This window comes from Ovis canadensis, chromosome 1 (assembly GCF_042477335.2).
Source record: "Ovis canadensis isolate MfBH-ARS-UI-01 breed Bighorn chromosome 1, ARS-UI_OviCan_v2, whole genome shotgun sequence".
NCBI lineage: Eukaryota > Metazoa > Chordata > Mammalia > Artiodactyla > Bovidae > Ovis > Ovis canadensis.
This window is the reverse complement of record NC_091245.1, coordinates 239213562-239226257: the sequence shown is the minus strand read 5'-3', so window position 1 is coordinate 239226257 and position 12696 is coordinate 239213562. Positions and strand designations below refer to the sequence as shown.

The 12696-nt window shown below is 37.3% G+C and overlaps 1 pseudogene; it reads left to right on the top strand.

Annotated features, from left to right (window-relative positions):
- The first annotated feature begins 484 nt into the window (after positions 1 to 484).
- On the top strand, positions 485 to 3510 carry LOC138425098 (arylacetamide deacetylase pseudogene; annotated as a pseudogene).
- The last annotated feature ends 9186 nt before the right edge of the window (positions 3511 to 12696 follow it).

Sequence of the window (12696 nt, the reverse complement as noted above, 5' to 3'; positions counted from 1 at the left end):
TGTCTTGTTTTGTGTCATTTCACTCGTAATCTCCAGCATTTCAGTAGCAGAAGTATATTGCAGGAAAATTAACTTAGAAGGAAACTATAAAATTCTACTGTTCCTGGAAAGATGGGGACTAGCCCTAGAAAAGACAGAGCAATGCTCAAAGAAATAAAAAAAATTATTCCACATGGTGTAGATTTATGCAAGAAAAAACATCTCTTCAGTATTAGAGCTATCTCCTCATCTCAATGATTGTTGACATACTTAGATAAGTAAAATATTTTTAATAATGGAAAAGAGAGGATTAAACATGTACAAAGCTTCAAATTACAAATCCAGGTTACATATGTATGAAATTCACATCAAAATAAAAGATCTTATACAATCTATCTCACACAATCAAGACTGATTATTTTTGCCTTGGAAATTAAAAGTTGCATATAATTTATGAATATCTAGTACTAAAATTTGCTTGATATTAACATTTATTTTTTATCAAAATGTTGTATTATGTTGTATTTTTAAGGATTTTAAATTTAAGGATACATTTTTTTTGCATTATAGTTATTTCTTTTTTTCATTTAAGAGATTTATTTAAACAACATCCTAATTTTTTTCAGCTCTTAGAAGATCCAGATGTCAAGATCAAGCTCAAGGTTCAAACTTTAACATATCCTGCCCTTCAGAATTTTGATTTTGATTTACCATCATATAGAGAAAATGCACATTATCCAGTTCTGCCCAAGTTACTCATGGTCAGATTCTGGAGTAAATATTTTACTACAGATAGATCACTTAAGAAAGCAATGCTTTCCAACCAACACATTCCTCTGGAATCAAGCCATCGGTTCAAATTTGTTAATTGGAGTTCTTTGCTCCCTGAGAAGTTTAAGAAAGGTCACATTTATAAGACTCCAACTCATGGTAGTTCAGAGCTAGCTAAAAAATATCCAGGGATTCTAGATGTGAAAGCTTCACCATTGCTAGCTGATGACAGCAAGTTGTGTGGTTTACCCCTGACCTATGTCATCACTTGTCAATATGATGTCTTAAGAGATGATGGACTCATGTATGTTACTCGACTTCAGAATTCTGGAGTTCGAGTGATCCATAACCACACTGAGGTTGCATTCCATGCAACATTTTCTTTTCTTTTTACTAAAGTTGGTGATAGAGCAGCCGATCAGTATATTAATTGGCTACATGAAAACCTGTAATAAAAATCTGACTAATATAGAAAAAGGTAAGCCCCAGAATTTCAGGAAAAAAGGACAATAACCCAAAGGATTCCTGTTAGGAACACATGTTTTATCAATCACAGTCTTCCTAAATCCACATGTACATAACTGTCGTTGTTGTCAAGGAATGATTTTTATAGGTTAGTCTCAGAGTAATTCACTCACTTTTGTTCCTCAGAATAGATAGATATTATTTATCTCTAGCATGAATTAAGTTGTTTCTCTAAGTAGTTTTTTGTCCCACTTCAATATTAACTGTTCACCGTTGCAAAATACATTTCTTAGTGCACAACTAATCTCCTTAGTCCAGGAAAATGAAATACAATTCATTAGATATTAAAGATATCTGGATCTCTTGAATTTTGATGAAATGGTAGGGAGAACTTACTTTAACCAGAGAAAAGCAGCATATACATTTTTTAATCTGGATCCTTAAGATTGGCAAGGAGTCAGTATAAATAAATAATTCCAAATATGCATGGCTGATCAGTAATAGGAGAAACACAAGTAAACAAAAAATACACACACATATGTGTGTGACATATGCTTGTATGTGTATATGTGTATAAGTGAAGGAGGAGAGTAAAAAAGTTGGCTTAAAGCTCAACATTCAGAAAACTAAGATCATGACATCTGGTCCCATCACTTCATGAGAAATAGATGGGGAAACAGTAGAAACAGTGTCAGACTTTATTTTGGGGGGCTCCAAAGTCACTGCAGATGGTGACTGCAGCCATGAAATTACTCCTTTGGAAGGAAAGTTATGACCAACCTTGATAGCATATTTAAAAGCAGAGACATTACTTTGCCAACAAAGGTCTGTCTAGTCAAGGCTATAGTTTTTCCAGTGGTCATGTATGGATATGAGAGTTGGACAGCAAAGAAAGCTGAGCACCGAAGAATTGGTGCTTCTGAACTGTGGTGTTGGAGAAGACTCTTGAGAGTCCCTTGGACTGCAAGAAGATCCAACCAGTCCATTGTAAAGGAGATCAGTCCTGGGTGTTCATTGGAAGGACTGATGTTGAAGCTGAAACTCCAATACTTTGGCCACCTGATGCGAAGAGTTGACTCATTGGAAAAGACTCTGATGCTGGGAGGGATTGGGGGCAGGAGGAGAAGGGGACAACAGAGGATGAGATGGCTGGATGGCATCACCGACTCGACGGACATGGGTTTGGATAAACTCTGGGAGTTGGTGATGGACAGGGAGGCCTGGTGTGCTGCAATTCACAGGGTTGCAAAGAGCTGGACATGACTGAGTGACTAAACTGAACTGAACTGATATGTGCGTGTATACATGTGTAAACACACACACCATACATAGATCCATATCCATATACCAAACCTCAATATAGTAATATGTTTTCTAAAATAATTCTGGGAAAATAAATTATTGAGGAATTAAATAGGTAAGTTTGTAGATGTTTTACATGAAATAAATTGAGTTTTAAAAATTGTGTGTGTGCCAGTCAGAATGGCTGCGATCCAAAAGTTGCAAGCAATAAATGCTGGAGAGGGTGTGGAGAAAAGGGAACCCTCCTACACTGTTGGTGGGAACGCAAACTAGTACAGCCACTATGGAAAACCGTGTGGAGATTCCTTTAAAAATTGCACATAGAACTGCCATATGACCCAGCAATCCCACTTCTGGGCATACACACCAAGGAAACCAGAATGGAAAGAGACACATGTACCCCAATGTTCATCGCAGCACTGTTTATAATAGCCAGGACATGGAAACAACCTAGATGCCCATCAGCAGATGAATGGATAAGAAAGCAGTGGTACATATACACAATGGAGTATTACTCAGCCGTTAAAAAGAATACATTTCAATCCGTTCTGATGAGATGGATGAAACTGGAGAAGATTATACAGAGTGAAGTAAGCCAGAAAGAAAAACACCAATACAGTATACTAACACATATATATGGAATTTAGAAAGATGGTAATGATAACCCTGTATGTGAGACAGCAAAAGAGACACAGATGTATAGAACGGACTTTTGGACTCTGAGGGAGAGGGAGAGGGTGGGATGATTTGGGAGAATGGCACTGAAACATGTATACTATCATGTAAGAAACGAATCGCCAGTCTATGTTCAATGCAGGATACAGGATGCTTGGGGCTGGTGCACGGGGATGATCCAGAGAGATGATATGGAGTGGGAGGTGGGAGGTGGGTTCAGGATTGGGAACTCATGTACACCCATGGCAGATTCATGTCAATGTATGGCAAAACCAATACAGTATTGTAAAGTAAAATAAAGTAAAAATAAAAATTAAAAAAAAATTGTGTGTGTGCCTCTAAATGGAGACTTCCTGAAACATTATGAATTCAATAATTTGAAAAATGTATTTCAGAAATCTTTGTGGAATACTTTCATTAGTGTGTTTGCCATTATCCTCTGCCTGCCTCAAAGGGTGCTGCAACAGAAAAATTTAGCTAATAAAGATGGTCCAGTGTTATCAGTGTTCAGTGTACTAAAAATTTGTGCTTATTCAGAGTTCAGTGTACTAAAAATTTGTGCTTAACTGAATCAGAGTATTATTACATGTGATATTTTAACATAAAACAAGCAAAATCACTGCCAAATAAGTGAATGAACATGAAGGGAGTTGGTGAGGGACAGGGAAGTTTGATGTGCTGCAGTCCATGGGGTCACAAAGAGTCAGACATGATTGAGCAACTGAACTGACTGATAAATTTGACAAAAACAGAGGTACAGATGTGTAATTCCTATATGATTATTATTTATACTTTTTTAAGCTTATACCTGATTATTTCATATTTAAGGCCATTGCAAATTTCAGTGTTTTCTTTTTGTAATTGTCATTTCTAATTGTTGATATCAGGAATATAGAAGCACACTTGCTTTTATATATTGATCTTATTATATCCCAAGACCTTGCTTAGTTTACTTATTAGTTGTAATAGCTTTAGACTAAATGATTTATGATTTACTTTGTAGGTAATCCTGTCATCTGTGAATAAGTGTTTTAATTACTCCTTAAAACTTTGTATGTCTTTTATGTCTCTTTCTTATCTTATTGCACTGTCTAGGATCTCCAGTATAATTTTAGGGGCAGAAAGATTGAGGAGAATGGAGACTATTGTGTGCCAGGGTCCAGCCCCTGCAGGATCCAGGGGAACCCTCAGGAGAAACAGCATCGGTGAAGAGAATGATTTAGAGAGAGACAAAGAAAGAATATTGCAGATAAGAAAACAGGAGAGAAAGAGACTGATATTTCTTGGTTTACACAGAAAGCTAATAAAGCCCCAAGACAAGGGACTTGCTCTGTTCACGTAGGCTGCAGGTGCCCTCCTGGTCTCCTGAGAGAGTGAAGATGCAGAGCGCCTTCCTGTTCAGGTCTTAGATGCCCAGGTAGGAAAGTGAACACAGAGAGCCTCTATGCTCCAAGGGATCAGCCTGAAAAAGAGAGTAAGAGAGAGAAAGAAAGACACGGGGTGACCAAGCTTAGGTGAGCGAGGCCCGTAACTATTTTCAAAAAGAACTTTTATACCTTGACTTGTACATAGAGGCAAATGAAAGATGCAAAGTCATACAGAGTCAGCCCAAACATTACATCTGTTTTGTCTTTATCGAAACCAGGATTTTTTTCTGCATACCTTTCCCATAAACAATGTTGTGTACATTATCTTCTGGCCTTGGAGGCCTGTGAACATTTTATGACCCTCTTTTGATGAAGGCTGCTCAACCAGAAAACTTATTTTCCCTTGAAATGTTTTTTCTTCATATTTCTAATCGATGTCAGCCTCAGAAAGTATTAAACAGAGTTGCATTTCTCACAGAGCAAAGGTGCAGTGAGTTACAACAAAGAAAGAACCAATTAGCTCAAAGGTATGATATGGTTAATTTCAAAGCTATTTCTTGTCTTAAATTCCAACTATGTTAACTAATGCACTCCCAGGTGCACAATGGATAAGAGACATGGGAGCAAGCATTGGCTCAACAGTGATATCCTACACCAGCACTACTCTAATAGTTTTTAACTCTTTGAAAGGCTCTATATATTTAGGCTTCTTGTGCCTCTCACAGTTGGGAGGCTGTGAATAATCATATGCATAGCTGCAAGAGTCTGGATAAAACTGCCAAGCAAGCTAGAAAGCCATCAGAGGGGTTTGATTCAAAATATTCCTATCATGTCCAGGAGACTTATTAGCTAGAGCCCTAAGTTTATTTTCTCCAGAAAAAGGTGGTCGGGGATAGCCCTCTGTTAATGTCAGAAGAGTTGCTGAAAGGCACAAAATAGTAAGACAGACAGATTCTGATTTTGAGTTAGATGCTCTAGCAGGTCTAGGGAGCCCCTCAAATCCTGATCCGCCTTTGCCTGTCAGATCTTCTCCACATGACCTTTGTCATGGGTGGGATCTCCCATGGTGGCTCCTGGCAATTGTATTTTTTCTAGTGTTCAGATTTTAACTATTTGATATTAGGTCTATCATTTAACTGTTTGATATTAGGTCTGCATTTTACAGCTGGTTTTCACCAAATGTGTGTATTTTCTTCTGTCTCAAGTTTCTTTGGTGATTTTGAGACCAGAAAAAAAAATTGTTGGATTTTGTCTAATATGGTTGCTACATAAAGTAAGATAAAATATGCTTTTTAAAAAATTCAGTTTATCTAGTTGATTAATCTATAACAGAATCCAGCTCCAGCAGCCAGGGATACAACCTGAAGAGGTGAATGGTGTCAGCGTATGAGACAGCCTCTCAAGTTTCTTTTGGACTGCCCAGTTTAAGATTCTCTTTTATGCTGTTACAAAAACATTAGGCCAGAGGTTTGACATTTTCAGATCCCCCTCTCCCAGATTTATTATCTCCATAAATCATTGTTGCTCTTCAGAGTTCCTGCTTCAGTGATTCTCTCCGAATCAGCCTTATCACCTATTATCTACCTCCTCTAACGTGTCCTATAGTTAACTTGTGATTACATTGTAACTCATGCTACATTCCTCAGTTTACTACTTATCTTCCTAAATCCTGTTTGCCCCTAACATCCTGAGCTCACTATCTCTTAAAAAGGCTTCTAGCTATAGTGTCTCTAAAAATTCCTAACTTCTATAAGCTATAGTAAAATATGCTAACTTTACAACATTCCTTAAATCTTTAACTTCTAACTATTTTAATTATTTCTAAGCCCTAAATTCAGTGAACTCCTTTGCCACAAACATTTTCCTCACAAGTAAGCTTCAGATAGCAATCCCTCCCATGGCCTCAAGCTGTGGCCTATGTGCTCATCCTAGAACACTCTTTTGTAAAAGTCCTTAAACAAATGTCAATGATTAACTTTATGAATTATTCTCTGAGCACAGCTGCAGAAGGCTTTGTGCCTTTTCATGCTCCTCTCAAGACCAATGAGCACCATAATAGTCCTTTTCAGTCAATTCAGCTGAGGAAAGGAAAAGACAAGTCAGAATTACAAGGCCTAACTCCTTCATCCAGGATCCATGCCTGTGGAATGAGGAGAGGAGACCTGGGGCCGTGCCTCCATTTTGTCAGTAATGCCTAACGCAGCTCCCAACAAATCTACAAAGTTGATCAGTTTTTGTATTCAAGAGATGAATTCCATAATGGCATACAATACTTTATATAATACTTTTCTTCCCTTCTTTTTTTAAAGAACAGATTTTTATTCCAATTAGAGACTCTTAATTGTGCTCCATCAGCATCAGGGTACAGTCAGTGAATGACTGTAAATTCAGCCCCACATTTTTTCAACTGCCCATCATGATGCCTTTGCTCTCTGCTGAAGAAAAGGAGAAATCATCAGTAGAAATTTCTGTCAGGAGGGGTAAAAATGCACAACAAAAAACACAGCACAAAATGCTCTCATGTGTAATTCCCCACAAGACTGGCACTGTATCATTCCATTCAATCTACTGCCAAGCCTACTTATTTTTTTAAAGGTCTTTGAGAGACCCCTGGACTATCCCATAGCATGTGAGGTCTCTTGTTTTCATGCACTTGCCTTCTTACCAGCTTTTGAAGTCGATGATTTCTTGCTCAGCTTTGACTTTCTACTTTGCCTTTTGCCTTTTCTTTTGACTTATTCATAATTGATAATTTGATCATAGTTGTTTGCGGCAACCTCTGTGTGCATATCCTCCTTCATCTCTACATTTTGCAACTGCTTGATGCAATCTGAGCTTCTAATTTATCTGGAGAGATAGCATTAGTACTAGCTACTCTAAAAAATAATAAAATGAACACAAATATTCTCTACCCCACCTCCTGTTGACAAGACTTTCATTTGGCTGCTATTTTAAATAAATTTACATATTTTAAATGGAAAGAAAGGCAAATACTGTATGATATCATTTACATGTGGAATCTAAAATCTAAAACTAGTGAATAAAACCAAAAGAAAATGTATGTTCTTAGAAAAAACAACTAAAAAGTATACATGGTCAAAAAAGAGAAAACCCAGTTAGTATTTTTATGAGGCCAGCTTTTTGAAGATTTGGTAATTTTTTGGTGAACATCTACTCAGAATGATTTTCCAAGAAAATCATGTTTTCCTGCAGTCTTTTCTCTAAATATCCTTAATTGGCTAGGTTGGGATGATTCAAAAGACCCTCGTCACCATCACACCATAACGTCACATTTGGCTTTATTCCGACATTTTAAAATATTACTTTTTCTGTAAGAGTAATTTGCTAATACTTTGCTCAAGATTTTTATCTGTGTCCTTGAAGAACATTGATATGTATTTCTCTTTTCTTTGTAATGCCCTGTCTGCTTTAGTATCATTATAATGCTGGTCTCTTAAAATGAGTAGAAATACCACTTTGTGTAGCCTTCATAGTATGTCTTCCTTAAATATTTGAAAGAACTCAAATTCAAAGACACCTAATACTACCGTTTTCTTTGTGAGATTTTTAATTATGAATTTAACTTCTGTGATAGGTATATAGGACTGTAGCACCTTATTTTTTTTAATATCAGTGTTAGTACTTTGCATTTTTTAAAAATTATCTCCTTAGTAGTAGAGAGTTTCTAAAATGACTCCCCACACAGATACATGCGTGTTATCTTTTCCCTTTCTATGAGCTGGACTTCATGTTTTCCCTTTTAGGTATAGAATAGGGCAATAATGAAGACACGGCATTTCCACTATTAGGCTGTAAAAGATTGTGACTTCTCTTTCTCTGGCACTCCCACTCTCCCTGTGTCACTCTGATGAAGCCAGCTGCCATCTGGTGAGTTGCCCTGTGGAGAAGCTCCCATGGTAAGGGATCTGAAGGCAGGCTTCCCTCAACGACCCAGGAACCCATGACCAAAGGGAAGGGATAGTGGTCATAATCCAGGTGTGCAGAAGAAGAGCAGTTGCACACCTTGGTGTTCAGACCTCTCAGAGAGGCAATGTGACTGATGATACTGCAGGTGCTTAAACCTTCAGCAGGCAGTGGTTGGGCTCCTGCTGGTCATTCAGAAAGATGCTGGAGCTGGTACATCTTTGGCTATTAGAAGGCTGTAAAAAGAAACCAGAAGTAGGAAGAAGAATCATTTTTCTTCTTTCCCATTGTTCAATCTTGTATTAGTGTTTCCTACTTGCAGAAAGCAATCAGTATCCAGAGGACAAGAGTTTGTAAACAGTTTATAGAAGTCCACCCCTAGCCTTACAAAGAAGAATACAGAAAGTTGGGCTGTATTCAGAGATACAGTAGTATATTGCTAAATATTTTTGTTGTTGTTGTTGAATTGCTAAATCATGTCTGACTCTGCAACCCCATGGACTGCAGCATGCCAGGCATCCCTGTCCTTCACTGTCTCCTGGAGTTTGCTCAAACTCATGTCCATTGAGTAGAGGACAACATCCAACCGTCTTATCCTCTGTTGCCCTCTTCTCCTCCTGCCTTCAATCTTTCCCAGCATTAGGGTCTTTTCCAATGAGTCAGCTCTTCACATTAGGTGTCCAAAGTATTGGAGTTTCAGTTTCAGTATCAATCCTTCCAATGAATATTTAGGGTTGATTTCCTTTACAACTAACTGGTTTGATCCCCTTGCAGAGTCTTCTCCATCACCACAATTCAAAAGCATCAGTTTTTTGACCCTCAGCCCTCCTTATGGTCCAACTCTCACATCCATACACGACCACTGGAAAATCCATAGCTTTGACTATATGGATCTTTGTCAGCAAAGTAACATACTGTCTAGGTTTGTCATAGCTTTTCTTTCAAGGAGTGTCTTTTAATTTTGTGGCTGCAGTCACTTGTCCACAGTGATTTTGAAGCCCAAGAATATAAAACCTGCCACTGTTTCTACTTTTCCCCCATCTATTTGCCATGAAGTGATAGGACTGAATGCCATGATCTTTGTTTCTTGAATTTGAGCTTTATAAAAATAATTTAGATATAGAATGTTGCCACTAACTGAACACAAATGAACACAAATGAACCTAACTATATTTTATATTGGTAATGTTACAAAAGAATGAATTTCTAGTGACTTTATTGTGTAATTGAGGCAAATGGATGAATTCAAGGTAGAAAGTACAGCAAAGAAATTAAATAATCTCTAGGTGATTTTATTAATTATAATAAATTATTATTAATATGCATGTGTGTGCTCAGTTGCTCAATCGTGCTCGGCTCTTTGTGACCTTCATGCACTGTAGCAAGCCAGGCTCTTCTGTCCATGGGATTTCTCAGGCAATAATACTGTAGTGAGTTGCCATTTCCTCCTCCAAGGGTTCCTCTTGACCCAGGGATGGAATTCACATCATCCATGTCTCCTTCATGTAGGCGAATTCTTTACCACTGAGCTACCTGGGCAAATATTATTAATATTTTGAGACATTTCACTTGTAAAGCAAATATGAAATAATTATCAGCAATAAAGTGTTCAGGATAATAAAGATATACAACTAATGGGTGATAAACCAAATGCAAGCCCAAACTGTCTTGCTTTAAAGAGAATAAAAAGCAGAGTGAAAAAAGATACAATTCCACACTGAAGTAAATTATTCATTTGTAATAAGAAACTACTGTGATAGAAAAAGATAATTAGGTGTATGACATTGGTGAGTTAATAAACCTCTCTGTGCAACAGTTTCCTCATTTTTAAAATGTAGAAGTAACAATTCATCAATGCTTGTGAAGAGAATTAAATGAGAAAACCACGTGTATCAATGTTAGATATAATTATTATTATTACTACCTGAAGAAGCCAAGACTTCTGGAAAGTTCCTTATAGAAAAGACCACAGGTGACTGCCTCAAATGGTAAAAACATAATTCCTATGGAGGTTCAATAAAATGTGACACAGGTTCACCTCATTTCAAGGTTAAACATCATCATAGGAAGTTAAATATCACCACAAAAGAGTAAAGCAAATCCTAAATACTGGGTGTATAAATAAACATAACCCTGAATGTGTACAAGTAGAAATCTCATCAAGTCAGGCAGGTGGGTAAGCACTGACTTGTTGCATTAATTTTTAAAATCTACTTTATTATTGTTATCATACTACTTCTAAACCCAAAATGAATACACAGAGAATATAAAAAATATCTATTGAGTTTAATTATTCTCTTATTCTTTTGTCTTGAAAACAATATTCCATGGAGTGCTTTAAAGATTTTTTATTTTCCTTGTTGCATGTCAATGTTTTCTAATTTTACAATCATAAGAAACAAAATTTTAGTAATATAAAATAAAATGCTTACTTGAAAAGGTATACGCAATTATAAAAATAAAAAATTAAGAAATGATCCTACAGGGTTAAATTTATACTATTGTAAACTCATGTATGTATTTTTTAAATATGTGTATTTTTTTAGCTCTGTACATTAAAATAGACTAATGTCAATGAGTATGTGCCAATTTTTTTCTCTACTTTCATTCCCCACTAAAGGAATCCAGGACTCCTTGGAAAAATGGTTATCTCAAGTTTTCAGACAGAAAAAATTATGGCAGAAAATATATTAAGGTGTCAGTGTACTGATCTCAGCAATGTAGAGATGTGATTTTTTAATTATTATTTTCCTTTTGTATTTCCAAACATTCTAGAGTGTATATATATACTAGTGAAAGCCACTCAGTTGTGTCCAACTCTTTGTGACCCCTTGGACTGTACAGTTCATGGAATTTTCCAGGCCAGAATACTGGAGTGAGTAACCTTTTCCTTCTCCAGGGGATCTTCCCAATCCAGGGATCAAACCCAAGTCTCCTGCATTGCAGGTGGATTCTTTACCAACAGAGAAAAAATTAAAAGTTTAAAGTTTTTTCTGTTTACAGCTTTGAAAGTGACTGTTAGTCGCTCAATCATGCTCAACCCTTTGTAACATCCTGGACTGTCACCTGCCAGGCTTCTCTGTCCATGGAATTTTTCAGGCAAGAATACTGGTGTGGGTTGCCATTTCCTTCTCCTGGGGATCTTCCTGACCCAGGGATCTAACCAGGTCTCCTACATTGCAGACAGATTCTTTACTGCCTGAGCCACCAGGGAAGACATCCTTAGCCACCTCAGTTCTTCTGGCTGTAGTACTTGAGATTTATGATCTTGGCCCAGTTACTTAACCTTCTGAAAACTCATTTTATTCATTGATGAGAAAACAAAAATTCTGGTCTCATAAATCTATTATTTGGACTGGTCTATATGTAAATCACTAGAGCTTTCCTCCTAGCTCAGTTGGTAAAGAATTTGCCTGCAATGCAGGAGACCCACATTCAATCCCTGGGTTAGGAAGATCCTCTGGAGAAGGAAATGGCAACCCATTCTAGTATTCTTGCCTGAAGAATCCCATGGGCAGAGGAGTCTGGTGGGCTACAGCCCTTGGTCAGCAAGAATCGGACATGACTTAGTGACTAAACCACCACCACCATCTTTTCTCTATTTATTGTTTATAAATGTTGCTTCCTTGTTTGTTTACTTTCTAGTTTATATATTAATAACAAAAATCATGGTTTAAAAAATCAACCAAAATAAGCAAGGAGGCATTTATGCAGCTTTTACATAAAAATGCTTTGTTTAAGCAGCATTAATGTCAGTCCTTAGTGTTCATTGGAAGGACTGATCCTGAAGCTGAAACGCCAATACTTTGGCCGTCTGATGCGAAGATTTGACTCATTGGAAAAGACCCTGATGCTGGGAAAGACTGAGGGCAGGAGGAGAAGGGGATGACAGGGGATGAGATGGTTGGATGGCATCACTGACTAAATGGACATGGGTTTAGGTGAACTCCAGGAGTTGGTAATGGACAGGGAGGCCTGGCGTGCTGCAGTTCATGGGGTCGCAGAGTCGGACACGACTGAGCAACTGAACTGAACTGAACTGAATGTTAAAACTGTGGCAGCTCTTTGAAATTCTCATTTGAGATGTTGTTTAGTATTTAACTTCACCAACATATCAGAGATCATCTGATCCTGTGTTAGTTGTATACTATTAGGCCATCGTCTGGGGATCCAGAGTATAAATTAAAGGCATGTGAGGAAGTCTTCAAGGAAA